This window comes from Prionailurus bengalensis, chromosome D3 (genome assembly GCF_016509475.1).
Source record: "Prionailurus bengalensis isolate Pbe53 chromosome D3, Fcat_Pben_1.1_paternal_pri, whole genome shotgun sequence".
NCBI classification, from domain to species: domain Eukaryota; kingdom Metazoa; phylum Chordata; class Mammalia; order Carnivora; family Felidae; genus Prionailurus; species Prionailurus bengalensis.
The window spans coordinates 41,371,702-41,390,195 of NC_057356.1; the positions used below are offsets into that span (position 1 = coordinate 41,371,702).

At 39.2% G+C, this 18,494-nt stretch overlaps 1 pseudogene; it reads right to left on the reverse strand.

Moving 5' to 3' along the window:
* Positions 1 to 16,129: 16,129 nt before the first annotated feature.
* LOC122470606 lies at positions 16,130 to 17,122 on the reverse strand (annotated as a pseudogene).
* Between the last annotated feature and the right edge of the window lie 1,372 nt (positions 17,123 to 18,494).

The following is an 18,494-nucleotide window of genomic DNA, read 5'->3' on the forward strand; positions in this document are numbered from 1 at the left end:
GCAGTAGGACTGGCTCCATGCGTGTGCAACATGTTCAACCAAGTGCTTAGCTTTAATTCACTCATATCGTTGTCTTGAAATTCTCAATAATCTTTGAATCAGGGGCCTTTTGTTTTCATTTTGCACTGACCCCTTCAAATGATGTAGCTTTCTTTGGCTGTTGAATTATTTTTGCATAAGACTGGTACTCTGCATGAGGCTGTACAGTGGCTGGAATAAAGAAGTTGTTCCAAGAAAATATGAAGTAAGGCACAGTAGATGTCTGATACGCTGATTTGATTTTTATAATCTCCTTATCAGTTAGGTGCTATCATCCCATTTTAAAGAGGAAGAAACAGATTCAGGTAGGGTAGTTAATATCATCGTTAATTTACAAGGCTGGTGGTAAACGATGGAGTTAGGATTCAAATCTAAGTCTGTGTGAATGTCTGCATGCTTGAGAGTGAGGGAAGGGCATGATATCAGAACTCATGATAATCATTGTACTAACTTCTTTTTTTCTGCCTTGTGACTTCTGGACAGGCTGTAAAACTCAGGGGTATGTATGCTGCCAGCCACAGGGAATGTTCTTGCCATATTCTAACACACTTGGAACTCTATCTGGCCACCTGGGTAGGCCTGGGAACTCTGGAAAGACCCCAAAATGTTGTTCTTCCTTTTTTAGATGAGTAAAGGGAGAAACTGTAGAAGTTAGAACTGTATAGCAGAGATGCTATAGGGAAAGAGGCATCTATTACATTTTTTAAAAATTAAAATGAAAAATTTTTGTTTTCCAGTTGAGAGTTTATTTAACTCCTAATAATCTAATCTCTAAAAAGGAGAGAAAGAAAGTACAACAGAGGTGGAAGATGGTGTAACTAATTTGTTGGCCAGTGTTCAAATGACTGGTTGATTCCAAATTCACATGCAGTGAGGGTTACATATCCCCAACTGGCCTGTCTCTTAGTCACCATGACCATGCTCTCAGTCCTCACCCCACTGGGGCAGTGTGGTGAATGGAGTTTAGCAGTCATGCGGAAGTTGTTCTTGTTCAGCATTCACCATCCAAAATCTGAGGCAGAGTTTTTCTTATTTTCCCTCTAAGAACCTCACACAAATCATCTGGGTGTGGCCAACTTCACTGAATAATGAGGATAATAACAAGGTTATGCTTGAGGGGACAGTAAGTCTGGTTTGCATGTGGAAGCCCTGGTTTATATCTATTGACACTGCATGATTATTAATAGCACCCCATTTTACTCTCAAAGGGCACAAGTTTGAGTCATAAATTATATGGGTGTCCTACTTACAACTTCAGGAAGCAGATGACTTACTAAATTAAATATTTGGCTTCCCTGTTCTCAAAAGAGCCTCATAGCACAACGTGGCTCCAGTTTCCGGGTATATGTATGGAACTCTCTTTCTCCTTCCATCTTTTCCTTTTTTTCTCTTGCTTCTTTGTCCCTAGTTCTTGTTCCTTTTATGTACAGATTAGTTCAGCTTTCTCCAACCCGTCTCTAAACTTAGTCCTTGGATGTTTGTTGTATGTCTGAAGACCCTCATAGGGCTATGGTAAGCAATAGAATGTCAACTTTGGGCCCACCTATCCATCCTTCTCTATATGGCTCTTCAAGAGGAACAGAACAGAGTGGAGATTTGTCCCCATATCTCATCCATTATCCCCCTTTCAGAATACAGAAAGAGATACAGCATTTTGGTTTTCAAATTTCATTTTATTTCTCCCTGTTACAATAGTGGATTGTGATACTATATATTCATTATGAGGGGAAGCTATGACAAGAATAGCATACTGTCAAGTAAGTGTGATAAAAGAAAATACCGAGATCTTCCTTTCAAGTATGACATTCAGTAAAGCAACTTTAAATTAGCCCATGATCTTACACATGAAACTTGTTTAACTTGTGGTTTTATCTATGCACAAAAAGTAGAAAACATTAGTGTGGACTCATTGGTTCTAAGTTTCAGAAATTTAATTGCACACGCTGTAACAAAAATAGGAAATTAATTGGTTCATCTAACCAACTCTGAAAAGGATAAGGGAGAGCTGTCTTTGACCAAGATAATCAAAAGTTTTCAGAGTTCTTTCTCATTCTTTTGGTTTTGATTCCCTCTACCTGTTTACTTCATTTTCTCCTACTTCACAAGAGCTTTTCCCGTTTATTAGGGCACATAGCCTTAGGTTAATTCTGGCTTGGAGCCTTATAGCATCTTGCCTCAAGAGGAAGGAGAATCTTCTATCCTAATGCAGTTACACAATTCCAGGTGAGAAAGGGAACCTGGCATGGGCCATATGCCCTTTCCCTTAGATCATTCACTGAGACCAAGCAGTGCTGGTTGGTCCAGCACAGGTCCTGTGCACCCGGGAACTGAGGAGGGCAGGGTGGATAATGCAGTAGCGGTGATGCACAGGTTTGTGGAGCCTGCGCTGATGACTGATGATCGACTAGGGGATTGGTAAGGCCTGGCAGTGTGTGAGGAACAAACCAGATGGAGAGGGCAAAAGATGCCTCAGCCCATGTTTCTGACATGGGTCTCTGCTTTCATCTGAAGCCTCTGGAAGACTTTCTTAAGGAAGACATTCAGCTCCTCATCCTTTCTATTATGTGAGAACACACAGCAAGAAAAGGTGCTGGCTTTGAATCAGAAGAGGGCCCAAAATGTGACTATGGTGGTGCCTTGATCTTAGACCCGCCTCCAGAACTGTGAAAAATAAATTTCTATTGTTCATTAACCACCCAGCGTGTGGTACTTTGTTAGACCAGCCTGAATAGCTTAAGATGATGACCTTTGAGATATTGTGCTCAATGTGACTAAACACAAATTCTTCAGCACTCTTTGGAGGAAAGATTCTAGCAGGAGAGACAGTGGCATCAGACATTCCTGCCCACGTCTCTGAGTTTTGGTCATCTCGTTGGTGTTTCTGACAGCTATCTAATCCTAATGTCATGGCTGAAGGAAATTCAGTAGAGTGATAGAATAAAAGTCTCCTGAAAGAAAGTAGAAAATTTAGCCTTGAGGACAGTACAGAAGAATTGGAAGCAGAGATGTGTCTGGAACCACTCAGATTATGCAAACACGTTCAAATAAAAATCCATGTTCTTCAATATATAAACCTTTTTATTTTTCATTTATAAGAGTGTCCTAATGAAGAAGCAGATAGGAGACTATAGTTAAGAAAAGCTTCCTAAAGCTGCACCTTCAACAGAGTTTAGAAAAAAGTTGAGTGGCATGGAATTAAACAGTGATATTTACCTTTATTGTTATTCTGAATAGATGTGAATTAAGTTTTGATTTCTGGAGTTTTACTGTTACATGGTCAACATAACTGGATCATTAACTACATCTAGATATTCTGGTGTTCTTTAATAACAAGTTATATATATGAGTGAGTGAATAAGTGAACTCAGAGGAAAGTAAACAAATCTTTTCATGACTGATACAAAGTTAGAAATAAAAACTGTGCTTCATTTATACAAATTATGGAAGACATTTCTTTTTGAAAGGAATCCCAAGACCTTCTGAAAATGTATTTTTTTACTTAGAGATAAAAAGTTCTTACATTTTCCTCTACTATTACAAAATATTTACAATAAAAACATTGTTTCCAAATGTGTTTTCTTCTGAGAATGTTCTTTTTATTTTGAAATATAGGTCTTTAAAGCTTTTCTGGTTTAATTATTCTTAAAAATAATGGATTTTAAGTAACACCTATGGTACCCCACTAAGTGAATCACTGTGACATTTGGAATTTCAAGGCTTACATTTTCCTACTTGATGAGTAAAAATGCTGATGAACCACTATGCTGACTTTGCAGAGGCATTTCATGGGATCTTTTTAAAGGAAGCTTATAATCAAATGGCCCCCAAATTAAAAATGAACAAATGGTACACATTATACGTTGTTTATTGTAATCCTCTAATGTTTTTATTATTCAGAACATTGAGGAATCAGGCAACTAATTTTCCTGAGTTGTCCTAGAGCCTCATGAATTTGGGGAGGTGAACAGAGCAGTGTATTTCTGAGAGGCAAAACACTAATCCAATCATAGCTTGCCTAACTTTAGAAAAATTATATTTCAATCAATCACATAAAATGTGCTAAATTTAGTCCCTTACAGGTGTTGGGTACATAAGTGTTTATTATGTCATCTTCAGTACTTTCTGAAGGTTAAAAAACTTCAAGCTAAAAAAGGTAAAAGTGCTCCAAGGGAATTCATTGTTTAATAGAATTACTTTGTTAAGCAAATAATTACTTCCCAATTTATAGTTATTATGAATTAGTGTGTTAATCCAGGTCCTCCTGGAAGCAGACACCAAAATGGGATTAAGTGTATGGGGATTTTCATAGGAAAGTGCCTATGTGAAAGAAAGTAGAGAGGGAGCAGGGGAAGGCTGGGGGAGCTGTCAGTCCATGATGCAAGTGTGGCCCAAGGAAAGATGTAGGATAACCTAGTCTAATTATCTTGAGAATGAAGGTCATAAGGAAGACATCCAGCACAAAGGCTCCAGACCTGGGATGAAATCTTGGATCTTCTAGATTTTCCCAGTGACCTCTGACTGAAACTGCAGGAATGCCTTGGGGCAGACAGGGGAAGATCACCAATTAACCCACAAAATTCTGAGAAATAGTAAATCATTGTTGCTTTAAGCCACAAAGTTTTGGGTGTTTGTTATGCAGTGGTCAGTGACTGATGCACAGAGTCAAGGTGAGATAGACAACAGTTCTTGTTTTCTTTGATGTGAGCAGAAAGTTTCTTAGTTCACTTCTTACTGAGGATGTTGCCGTTTGAGGGTTCTGGCTTCATGATATGGCCCGAGTTTCAACATCTTGCCTTATCTGAGCCTAAGGTCTTTCTGTCTCCATATAGTCTTTAAAACTCATGATCGTATTTTATAGAAATAGATACTGACATCTCCACTCCAGAGTATCCAAAACTTCAGTACATTTGAACTGCTTTGATATTTTTTTAGCATTGGGGGATTATTTCTCTTACCTTCTAGTTTTCTAAGGAATGTGTTTAAGAGGGTGTGAATATGCAAAGTCAGCATTTGTAGAAGGTTTTCACGTTGTCTAGTCTGCCACTGTGTTAGACATGGGAATCCCCATCTGTCACTTTTGAATCTTCCCTAGAGATAATCTTTTTATTTTTACCATCACAATTCACCTGACTATCCCTGTCAGGGATTTGCAGAAGGAACTTTTAACTTTTCCTTGTGGAAAGAGTATGTTATAGTAGTGGACTCCATTGCTTTGTTTTAGCTTTTAATATACTAGAACCTTATAGACAATGTGTATTTGTAAATGACTCTCTGTGGCAGTACATACTTGTAAATGGATGAAATTGCATTTTTGGAAGACCAGCAAGCCAATTTTGCTCAATTAATGTGAATCTAAAATGTGGCGTATAAATTAAATAATGTCAAAAGTCAAAGGAGGTAGAGTAATGTGTTCTTTAAGTGAATCTTACAGTGAACACATTTGTAAAATGAGATTTCCTTAATTTATAGATTTTGTAATGTATTTTTAAAAATATAGTTGGCATACCAATGTTACATTAATTTCAGGTATACAACACAGTGGTTTGACAATTCTGTATATTATGCTGTGCTTGCCACAAGTGTGGCTGCCATCTGTCACCATTTAACACTATTAAAATACCATTAACTATATTCCCTATACTATAGCTTTCAATCCTGTGATGTATTCATTTCATAACGGGAAACCTGTGTCTCCCACTCCCCTTCATCGATTTTACACCGTCCCCTTTCCCCCCACTTCTGGCAACCACTAGTTTGTTCTCTGTAATTATGGGTCTGTTTCTGTTTTTTTGTTTCTTTGTTCATTTGTTTTATTTTTTAGATTCCACATATAAGTGAAATGATAGGGTGTTTGTCTTTCTCTGTCTGAATTATTTCACTTAGCATAATACCTTCTAGGTCCCTCCATGTGATTGCAAATGGCAAGATTTTATTCTTTTTTATGTTTCATAATATTCCATTATATATACTACACATTGTTTATCATTCATCTGTGTAGTGTTTTTTTTTAAGCACCCTCCCCCCCCCCCCCCCCGCCCATTAGTGAGCCTGAAATTGTTCAACAACAAATGTTGAAGGATGGGGGTGGGAGTGGTGTTTGGCAGAGGAAGCCCTAATGATTTTTATTTTGAATAATGAGAAGAGAGTCCTTGAGGTAGCACTTAGCCTAGAAATCGTTTAATTCTTGCCAGGGGTGGAATCACCTCCAATGAGAGCAGAGGGGAAAAAAAATCCATGTTGTTTACGGCAGTTGAATAAAGGCTGTAACAGTTGAAAAGTTTGTAAATCTGAACTTTGAGCAATTTCAGTCAGAAAATTCATCAGCTTTGGTGAAAGGAAGTGATCAATGAAGATAGAACATAGTTCTATATAGCCATCAAAGAGGTTTGTAAATTATGTACATTGGACAAATAAAGAAAAAAGGATCTGTATAGAACCAGTCTGCATGATTCCTTTAGCTGCTCCTGGTTAACACTTTTACCAGTACCTCAGTAGAGAGGTGCTGGTGTTCCCACCAGTTTGCCTGTATTTGTGGTATGGGGTCTGTGTATGCTGTGTCTGTCTCTATATATTCTACATTCTTTATAATATGCTCCATTAGGTAAGTTTAATCAATTCGAACATTGTTTTTAGTTGTACTTTAAGATGTTGAGCCAACTGACCAATCAATTCACCAACCAATAAATAACCAAACAAACTCCTAAGCCTTCTTATATTACTCAGGAGAAGTACTTGAATTGGGTCAGCTTCTCTGCCTAATATTTTTGGTTCTCCAGGTGGGCAGAACAAGTATTCAGCCCCTCCTAGGGATGACCCTGCTGAGAGCTATTTCTATCTCATGCGCCATGTGGTTTTGCTTGGATCAGCAATGTGTGTATTTCTATAATAAGTACAATACAAGTGACTAGAATACAAAACTCCTTAAACTGCTGATAGGACCCTATTTTAGGCAACACACCTTCTGTTTAAAGTCTCCTCTGGACAACTAGCACTTGAACTCCGGGTAGGAAAAGAGTGGCAGGCTTATCTGAAGCAATCATCTCCTTGAAAGGAATAAAAAAAGATGAGCCTGGAGTGGTTACTCCACCTCAAAATGTAAATAAATGGTCTCTTACACTGAAGTAAGCTTATTTCCTCTGTGGTCTCCTGTGTTATCCTCCTGGACAGACATCTAATAAGGCATGAAAAAGAGGACTGTTTTTGATAGGTAGGGTGGGTATAAAAGAAGGTAGCTTCATGTTCTCTCTCCTTCCTGGTAATTTACCAGCCACAAAAACCCCAGCAATGGTTGTGGCCATGGTGCTTCCTATTCTAAGCAATGAGATTTTTTTTTTTTTGTCACAAACCACCCAGAAGTCTTTCTTCCCTTCCTCTCTCTTTCTTTCTTTCTTTCTTTCTTTCTTTCTTTCTTTCTTTCTTTCTTTCTTTCTTTCTTTCTTTCTTCACTTCCTATAAAGTATGGTTTATAGTGGTGAAGTTGCTTCCTGACAGAAGTGAACGCCCTGAGGCATGGAGCATATATAGTGAGAAGTTGGAGAGTTATCTTGATAATATGACAGTTATTGTTACATGTAAATGTCACCATTTAAAATTAGATATTTATTAGTTTTGCTTTCTTTTCATGTGTAGCTGCTCCAAAGTATCATTACTTTTTATTTTAAAATCAAAAGAAACTTAGAGTCAGTGACTTAGATAAAGCCTATAGGTTTGTTTTTTTTTTCAAGTTTGTTTATTTTGAAACAGATAGAGAGAGAGCACAAGTGGAGGAGGGGCAGAGAGAGGGAGAGAGAGAATCCCAAGCAGGCTCTGTGCTGTCAGCGCAGAGCCTGATGCAGGGCTCAATCGCATGAATTGTGAGATCATGACCTGAGCTGAACTCAAGAGTTGGTTGCTCAGAGCAGAAATAAACAATATAGAATCTAAAAAAACTGTAAAGCAGATCAACGAAACCAAGAGTTGGTTCTTTGAAAAAATAAACAAAATTGACAAACCTCTAGCCAGGCTTCTCAAAAAGAAAAGGGAGATGACCCAAATAGATAAAATCATGAATGAAAATGGAATTATGACAACCAATCCCTCAGAGATACAAACAATTATCAGGGAATACTATGAAAAATTATATGCCAACAAATTGGACAACCTGGAAGAAATGGACAAATTCCTGAACACACACACTCTTCCAAAACTCAATCAGGAGGAAATAGAAAGTTTGAACAGACCCATAACCAGCGAAGAAATTGAATCGGTTATCAAAAATCTCCCAACAAATAAGAGTCCAGGACCAGATGGCTTCCCAGGGGAGTTCTATCAGACGTTTAAAGCAGAGATAATACCTATCCTTCTCAAGCTATTCCAAGAAATAGAAAGGGAAGGAAAACTCCCAGACTCATTCTATGAAGCCAGTATTACTTTGATTCCTAAACCAGACAGAGACCCAGTCAAAAAAGAGAACTACAGGCCAATATCCCTGATGAATATGGATGCAAAAAACCACACTCAGGTATCACCTCACGCCAGCCAGAGTGGCCAAAATGAACAAATCAGGAGACTATAGATGCTGGCGAGGATGTGGAGAAACGGGAACCCTCTTGCACTGTTGGTGGGAATGCAAATTGGTGCAGCCGCTCTGGAAAGCAGTGTGGAGGTTCCTCAGAAAATTAAAAATAGACCTACCCTATGACCCAGCAATAGCACTGCTAGGAATTTACCCAAGGGATACAGGAGCACTGATGCATAGGGCCACTTGTACCCCAATGTTCATAGCAGCACTCTCAACAATAGCCAAATTATGGAAAGAGCCTAAATGTCCATCAACTGATGAATGGATAAAGAAATTGTGGTTTATATACACAATGGAATATTACGTGGCAATGAGAAAAAATGAAATATGGCCTTTTGTAGCAACGTGGATGGAACTGGAGAGTGTGATGCTAAGTGAAATAAGCCATACAGAGAAAGACAGATACCATATGGTCTCACTCTTATGTGGATCCTGAGAAACTTAACAGGAACCCATGGGGGAGGGGAAGGAAAAAAAAAAAAAAGAGGTTAGAATGGGAGAGAGCCAAAGCATAAGAGACTGTTAAAAACTGAGAACAAACTGAGGGTTGATGGGGGGTGGGAGGGAGGAGAGGGTGGGTGATGGGTATTGAGGAGGGCACCTTTTGGGATGAGCACTGGGTGTTGTATGGAAACCAATTTGTCAATAAATTTCAGAAAAAAAAAATAAATAAAAATAAAATAAAATGAAGATGTGAAGACCAAAAAAAAAAAAAAAATAAATAAAAAAAAATAAAATAAAAAAAATAAAAAAGTTCAGTAAAAAAAAAAAAAAAAAAAAAAAAAAAGAAGGAACATACTTAAACATCATAAAAGCCATTTATGAAAAGCCCACAGCTAACATCATCCTCAACGGGGAAAAACTGAGAGCTTTTTCCTTGAGATCAGGAACACGACAGGGATGCCCACTCTCACTGCTGTTGTTTAACATAGTGTTGGAAGTTCTAGCATCAGCAGTCAGACAACAAAAGGAAATCAAAGGCATCAAAATTGGCAAAGATGAAGTCAAGCTTTGGCTTTTTGCAGATGACATGATATTATACATGGCAAATCCGATAGACTCCACCAAAAGTCTGCTAGAACTGATACAGGAATTCAGCAAAGTTGCAGGATACAAAGTCAGTGTGCAGAAATCAGTTGCATTCTTATACACTAACAATGAAGCAACAGAAAGACAAATAAAGAAACTGATCCCATTCACAATTGCACCAAGAAGCATAAAATACCTAGGAATAAATCTAACCAAAGATGTAAAAGATCTGTATGCTGAAAACTATAGAAAGCTTATGAAGGTAATTGAAGAAGATATAAAGAAATGGAAAGACATTCCCTGCTCATGGATTGGAAAAATAAATATTGTCAAAATGTCAATACTACCCAAAGCTATCTACACATTCAATGCAATCCCAATCAAAATTGCACCAGCATTCTTCTTGAAACTAGAACAAGCAATTCTAAAATTCATATGGAACCAAAAAAGGCCCTGAATAGCCAAAGTAATTTTGAAGAAGAAGACCAAAGCAGGAGGCATCACAATCCCAGACTTTAGCCTCTACTACAAAGCTGTCATCATCAAGACAGCATGGTATTGGCACAAAAACAGACACATAGACCAACGGAATAGAATAGAAACCCCAGAACTAGACCCACAAACGTATGGCCAGCTCATCTTTGACAAAGCAGGAAAGAACATCCAATGGAAAAAAGACAGTCTCTTTAACAAATGATGCTGGGAGAACTGGACAGCAACATGCAGAAGGTTGAAACTAGACCACTTTCTCACACCATTCACAAAAATAAACTCAAAATGGATAAAGGACCTGAATGGGAGACAGGAAACCATCCAAACCCTAGAGGAGAAAGCAGGAAAAGACCTCTCTGACCTCAGCTGTAGCAATCTCTTACTCAACACATCCCCAAAGGCAAGGGAATTAAAAGCAAAAGTGAATTACTGGGACCTTATGAAGATAAAAAGCTTCTGCACAGCAAAGGAAACAACCAACCAAACCAGAAGGCAACCAACGGAATGGGAAAAGATATTTGCAAATGACATATCGCACAAAGGGCTAGTCTCCAAAATCTATAAAGAGCTCACCAAACTCCACACCCGAAAAACAAATAACCCAGTGAAGAAATGGGCAGAAAACATGAATAGACACTTCTCTCAAGAAGACATCCGGATGGCCAACAGGCACATGAACAGATGCTCAACGTTGCTCCTCATCAGGGAAATACAAATCAAAACCACACTCAGATATCACCTCACGCCAGTCAGAGTGGCCAAAATGAACAAATCAGGAGACTATAGATGCTGGAGAGGATGTGGAGAAACGGGAACCCTCTTGCACTGTTGGTGGGAATGCAAATTGGTGCAGCCGCTCTGGAAAGCAGTGTGGAGGTTCCTCAGAAAATTAAAAATAGACCTACCCTATGACCCAGCAATAGCACTGCTAGGAATTTACCCAAGGGATACAGGAGTACTGATGCATAGGGGCACTTGTACCCCAATGTTCATAGCAGCACTCTCAACAATAGCCAAATTATGGAAAGAGCCTAAATGTCCATCAAATGATGAATGATAAAGAGATTGTGGTTTATATACACAATGGAGTACTACGTGGCAATGAGAAAGAATGAAATATGGCCCTTTGTAGCAACGTGGATGGAACTGGAGAGTGTGATGCTAAGTGAAATAAGCCATACAGAGAAAGACAGATACCATATGGTTTCACTCTTAGGTGGATCCTGAGAAACTTAACAGAAATCCATGGAGGAGGGGAAGGAAAAAAAAAAAAAAAAGAGGTTAGAGTGGAAGAGAGCCAAAGCATAAGAGACTCTTAAAAACTGAGAACAGGGGCGCCTGGGTGGCGCAGTCGGTTAAGCGTCCGACTTCAGCCAGGTCACGATCTCGCAGTCTGGGAGTTCGAGCCCCGCGTCGGGCTCTGGGCTGATGGCTCAGAGCCTGGAGCCTGTTTCCGATTCTGTGTCTCCCTCTCTCTCTGCCCCTCCCCCGTTCATGCTCTGTCTCTCTCTGTCCCAAAAATAAATAAACGTTGAAAAAAAAAAACAAACCTGAGAACAAACTGAGGGTTGATGGGGGGTGGGAGGGAGGGGAGGGTGGGTGATGGGTATTGAGGAGGGCACCTTTTGGGATGAGCACTGGGTGTTGTATGGAAACCAATTTGACAATAAATTTCATATATTGAAAAAAAAAAAGAGTTGGTTGCTTAACTGACAGCCACCTCGGTGCCTCAAGCCTATAGGTTTTGATTTCATACCAAATATGAAAGAGATTTGCTAATTGACCAAACAGCCATATTTTAGTTCACATATACTTTCATTGCCTAAGAGATATAAGGTTCCTACCATTTTGTGTTTCATGTGTCTGTAATTGAATTTTTCTTTAATATTTCCTTTGAATATTTTATGTATGAACAATATCAGAGAAATATATGTATGCATTCATATGTATAGGCCTGATGGAACCAGAAAAAAATTAAAGTGAAAAATTGTGTTTTTCAGTTTACCATTTATTATATATTCATGGGGAACTCTAGTGTCTTACCACCTGTGGAGAACCTCTTGAAAAAATAGCAAGCAGAAATGACATAATATTTACTTGATGACTAAAGACAAAGTGAGTAGTAAATGATTTAAACTGTTACTTACATCAAAAGTAATTCAGTCTTTGGCCTTGTAGCACTGAGTGTTGGTTGACTATTTCTTTTTCCTGAACCTTCTGGCACGTAGACCTAGACGCTTTAGTATTTTCCATGTAAAGGCTGGAGTGGACATTTACTGTTTTGTGTGTCAATTCCACCCCTCCTTTTAGACCAGCATTTTAACAATCACGCAATGGAAGATGTCATCTTTTTGGCCACAGTGATTGGTCTAAGGATACACATCTGACGTGTGCTGGGCCAACAATAGGATCACCTTTGGCCTCAGTAGGGTGGTGAGACTGTGGGATGTGGGCCTGGAGCTGCCAAACATCATATTCCCTACTCCTTGGTATGGAGAAGGGTGAGGTTGGCATCCAGAGACAAGCTGAAATGAGAGGTGGAGAGAATGACTATATTTCAGTTCCACGTTACAGCCCCATTTCTACTCATCCTCTTTTTTTCCTCCTAATCTAGTTAAAAAATTTTTTTCCACATTCTACTTTAAGAGCCTGTAAAGGAAGAAAAATTCAGCCACATGCAGCATTTTATGAATTTTGGTAGACTTTGGTGGGTTTTTGGTGGGAGTTACATTCAACATTTCCCTTAAAATATCTCCCAACAGCCTTTTATTGCCCTAAAGTCACTCCATCCCATGAGCCCAGTGTCTTTCCTTAGTCTCCCTTCGCCTGTCAGCATTGGGCAACCCTGACTTTTCTTTCTCGGTCTCACTCAAGCAAAACACTTCTCTCTTTTTTTAATGCTGACTGCTTCGTCTCTTCCTCAAGAAACCAAAGCCCAGCCAATTTGTTTCTCTTGCAAAGGGGCTTATCAGGGCATCTCTCAAATAAAGGTGATGTTCTCTCTACAAAGGAATTTTTGTACTAAATGCGAAGAGAACACAATTTTCTTCATGATAGAATATCTGCAATGTTTTTAGATTGTTCTTCTTATTAACTACGCTTCCTACTGTCACTTTCAAGATCCAGTGTCAGCACTTTTATTCAAAGTAGCTCATTTATATCTATTACTTTTCTTTTTCAACCCAATATTCCATGCAAACCTAGATACACCTCTCATCAGAATCTACCACGTACATTCCAAGCTGATTAATATAATCTTAAATATTCAGTTTTTTTCCTTTGAAGACCTTTTAAAATTCTACCATTTGTACATATTTTAGAATTTAACTGAATGAAATGTTTGAAATGACTTGTTATTTAACTCAAAATGAATGCATGTAGCATATTTAGCAATCCATCTCTTACTCCCACCTTTCTCTATTTGCCCCAACTGCTCTTGGCAACTATTTGCTGTTAGGATTGGGGTTGTGTCTGAGAGGGCAGGAGATTTGAAAGGAAGAAAGAATAATTCTATGAAATTTTTTCCAGTGTTACTAAGAAGGGGAATTCTGATTGAAGATCGTTTATAGCTCCAGCCTGGGGCATAATTCTGTATGTGAAAGTTTAATAAGAACACTTGGAAGATATTGGGATAATGCTTAAGGAGGCTTCTTTTTGCTTTCAGCAAATGAGGCATTGAGATTTCCTTAAATACCTTGATTGTGTTGGGTGTATTTGCAGCCCCTACTATCAAGAGATAGGGTCTCTTTTCTCCTCCCTTTTAACCTGGGCTGGCTTTTAAACTTGCTTTGGGCAATAATAATGCTGTGGTAGTGATGTGTGACTTCTCAGCAAGGTCTTAAGATGCCTTGCAGTTTTTGCTCATTTTCTCTTGAAATGTTCCCCCATCATACCAGAAATTAGAACTATCCTGCTAGAAAGGCATTGTAGAAGAGAACTGAGACACCCCAGCCAAGAGCCCTAGCTAACCACCAGACAAAGGATTGAGGTCACGCTAGACTTCCAGTTCCAGATGAACTGCCAGGTGACTGCAGCACACAAGTGACCTCATAAGTGAACACATCAGAGGAACTGCCCACCTTAATTGCAGAATCATGAATAAATGCACATGTATCTCCAGTAGAAAGGGAAAGTGGATAAATTAAGGCAGGGTGGAACAATTGCAGGAGAAATGTTCTGTAGTAGGAAAGAGGTGGTAGAATCTAGTCAAGAAAGGAAGGAACTAGATGCATGGAGGAGCTCATCCTCTATAACAGAAGGGAAGGCAGAATATATGGGTACACCTGAAGAAAAGAGGGCAGTTTTGGTGGGGATAAATTTTAAGTTCTCTTCTGATTGCTTCAGTTTTCTTGGTGTGAAGATAATGAGGGTGGTGGGGAGTTGTAGTTTGAGGCTAAAAGGAGGTGTGATTTGAAGAATGGGAGTGAGATTGACTGTGGAAATTCAGTTGGATCATGGAGAAGAATGAGAAGTCCCTTGAGGTTAGTGTTTTTACATTTAGCTGACATCTGTCAGGTGTGTACTTTTCTCCAGACATATTCAGATGCTTAGATATAGGTGTGGAGTAGGTAGAAAGTTGGATTTAATCATGATTGGGGCTTAGAGTATGACAGAGTGCATGATGGTCAAGAAAATTGAGCATATATGCAAGGCAGTGGTTGCAGTGATGCCCATGGAATACACACTAATAAGTGGGGGAATGAGAGCATGAGATAGGTTAGGATTTTGGAAAAGAGGCAAGATAAATGGATTGAATGCAACCTGTCAGAGCATGTACCAATTGTGTTCTTGTTTAGCACCTGATTCTAGTGTGCATTATAATTTTGGGAAAATTATTTAAATATACCAATTTGTGCAATCTTAACCTTAGAATAAACTCTAAGATTTCTTTGTACCTCTAACAATTTGTTATTCTGTGATTCCATGTGAAAGCACATAATATATATACTAATGAAGAATAGTTTCAGTTTTTTAAAAAAGATTATGGCAAACCTTGGTAAAGTTTCTCATGACACCTCAAGGTTAATTAGGCACTTAATTAATTCCCTTGCTTATTTGTTGCATTCTTTTTGGATGGTTGCTACATAGATAAGGATTTTTAGAATAGGTATTGAGAGGTATAATATCTGGAACATATTAAGAAACATGCCTGGAATCACTGGAAGTATGGGCTAGTGGATAGAACTACACATCGGGAGGTAGGAATGCAGGGTTTCTACCTTGGTTTTAACTCTGTTCTCTTCTGTATAAATTATGTTTATTGCTTTTACTATATTTTATTAAAAGTCTTATGGGGCGCCTGGGTGGCGCAGTCGGTTAAGCGTCCGACTTCAGCCAGGTCACGATCTCGCAGTCCGTGAGTTCGAGCTCCCAGTCAGGCTCTGGGCTGACGGCTCAGAGCCTGGAGCTTGTTTCTGATTCTGTGTCTCCCTCTCTCTCTGCCCCTCCCCCGTTCATGCTCTGTCTCTCTCTGTCCCCCCCCCCCCAAAAAAAAGTCTTAGAAACTCTGTGATTGGTGCTTCACTTAAGTATTGACCAAATCAGAGCTAGCCACAGAAGTCCTGGAATAGAAGAATTGTGATTGTATTCTTTTCACTTGTCCATTAGAGTCTGGACTAGAAAATAGCAGCCATGATGGCATTTGGGGAGTGAAAGCAAATAACACTTTTTAACATCCCTGTCAAAGCCTTTTCATTTTAATTGAAAAGCCATGCCATAGCCCTTGCTGGCAGTTACAGCTACTGTACCTTACTTCGACGATTGCAGTTTCCTCAGATGTGTCTCCTTTATTCCCTTGTCTCCTGCTACAGTTGATTCTTCATATAGAAACCAGGAGTGATGTTTACAAAAGGTAAATCAGATCATTTTACTTCCCTCTTTGAAATCTTCCATTGACTTCCCATTAGATTTCCAGACTTCATTTTCATCTCTAAGATCTTACAGGAATTGGCCCATACTTTTCTCTGACCTCATCCTAAACTACTTTCCTTTTCATAAACTGTGCTTTAAACACACTGGCCTTTTACTGTTCCAAAAACACGTAGAATTCCTCTGTATCTCAAGGCTTGCAACCAAGGGGTCAGTCCATCTTACTTGAAAAGCTCTTTTAGACCTTCAGGGCTGAGTTTATCTTTTGTAAAAAAAATTGTTTGTTTAACTTTTTTTTTTAAACAGTTGACAGTTTTATTTTCACATTTCACAATACAAATGCTTTTTTTTTTTTTTTAAGTCCCACCAGTTCCTTGGAAAACTATTCTCTTCTTTGATAGGAAGGAAAACAAGTCTTCCTTGTCATGCTGTTAGAAAACACCCAGAGTCACAGCACCATGATCTCTTGGTGAAATAGAACAAGTAAAATAAAATGGATATAAAGAGGTTCTTATCTCTCCTTATTTATCTGGTCGATTTGTTCCTGGCCAAGTGGGCACCATCATGGGATGGGCTGGAGGTCTCATCACTGGGGGCCCAGGCATCTTTGACATGTGGCCTCCTGTACGCAGGTTCATTCTAGGAGTAGGTCCCATTGGCATCATCCCAGGAGGAGGAAGGCCCATCATTTGCATCATGGGAGGGCCCCCATATGGGGTGCTGGCATCATACCAGGGTGAAGAGGACCCAGGAGACTGAGGGGAGGTGGGATCATTGCCCTTGAGGAGGAAGAACAGAGAATGGTGTGGGGGGCATCTTCCCTTGCTGAAAGGCAACGGTTATTTTCTCAATCAGGCTCTGAGCGTGCTCTTCCATCCATTTCTGAAAGTAGTCTTTCACATTCTTTTTGTGTTTCTGACCACTGCAGTGTATCTTTCTCATTGATGGAGAGTCATGGGTGAGGTATGTTTTGCAGTAGTGACAATAAAACTTAGACACGTTGCTCTGTAGGCCATTGGGTACTCCATCCTGCACACCTGGGAAATGACTTGTTTGTTTACTTTTTGATTGTGTGTGTGTGTGTGTGTGTGTGTGTGTGTGTGTGTGTGTGTTTATTTTTGAGAGAGAGAGAGAGAGAGAAAGCAGGAGAGGGGCAGAGAGAGAGAGGAACAGAGGATCTGAAGCAGGCTCTGCAGTGAGAGCAGTAAGCCTGATGTGTGGCCCAAACCCACAAACTGTGAGATCATGACTTGAACTGAAGTCGGATGCTCAACTGATTGAGCCACGCAGTTGCCCCTACTTTTTGATTTTCTTTTTTCTTTTTTTTAATTTATTAAAAAAAAATTTTTTTTAACGTTTATTTTTGAGACAGAGAGAGACAAAGCATGAACGGGGGAGGGTCAGAGAGAATCTGAAACAGGCTCCAGGCTCTGAGCTGTCAGCACAGAGCCCGACGTGGGGCTTGAACTCACGAGCCATGAGATCATGACCTGAGCCGAAGTCGCACGCTTAACCGACTGAGCCACCCAGGCACCCCTACTTTTTGATTTTCTATCTCCCTTTGAACTAAACAGAAATAGATGATATGCACTGTCAGTCTCATTGGCTGGTATAGCTTCTATGCCTTGGAAAGCACTGGGTAGGTGCTCAACAAATACTTTTTTAATAGAGGAAAAAAAAGACCTCAAAAGTGGGTGGAGTAGAAGATAGCTTATCTGGAGTTAATGAGGCTAGGCTATTCTATGTCAAATTACTTGACTGTATTATCTGTCCCTTGACTTTTAAAGCTTTGAGTCTTGAAAGATTTGTAGCCTTCAGGACTGTCCTCTTAAAATACAATTAGCCTTGTGAGTTCATCTCTCAAATCAATGTCTACTAATATTTTAGTTCTTAGTGACCACCCAGGGAGAAATAGGACATAGAATGTGCAAGTGACAGACCGTCAGGAGCGGGGGTGTAAAAAAAACAGAGGGCAAAGGACCAGCAGGCAGGAATAATAGGGACAAAGAGATGAAAAGCTGGTAGCAGGAGAATTCTGTCAGAATTTTGTCTACAGTGGGAACATTTTTGTTTCTCATTCTATAAGATAGTGCCCTGTTATCTGGTACTGTATCAGAAAGTTTTTTTTTTTTTTAAGCAGTTTCTTGATAGTTTTTCAGGGTTACAAATAAATTGGAGAAGAAGGGAAAGCTAAGCATTCTCAGTTAAAAAAACAAAAGGTGGAAGCAACTATTGCATAAGATACTGTATGCTGCTCAGCATGAGTATTTCAGGGAAAGATTTGGTGTCTTGTAATGTTGCAGTTACTATGGTAACAATGCATTTTTAATGGTACCATTAAATGGCAGTGTAACTACTTGTAACTAAGGAGTGCTGAATAGTCACAGCTGTGTTGTTTGGAGTTTATGTGTCTTTTCTACAGTATGGTTTTTAATGACTTAAAAATAAAAGTGTTGTATAACAGAATATCACTTTGGTACGTGATATATGTACTTTTAAGAAATAG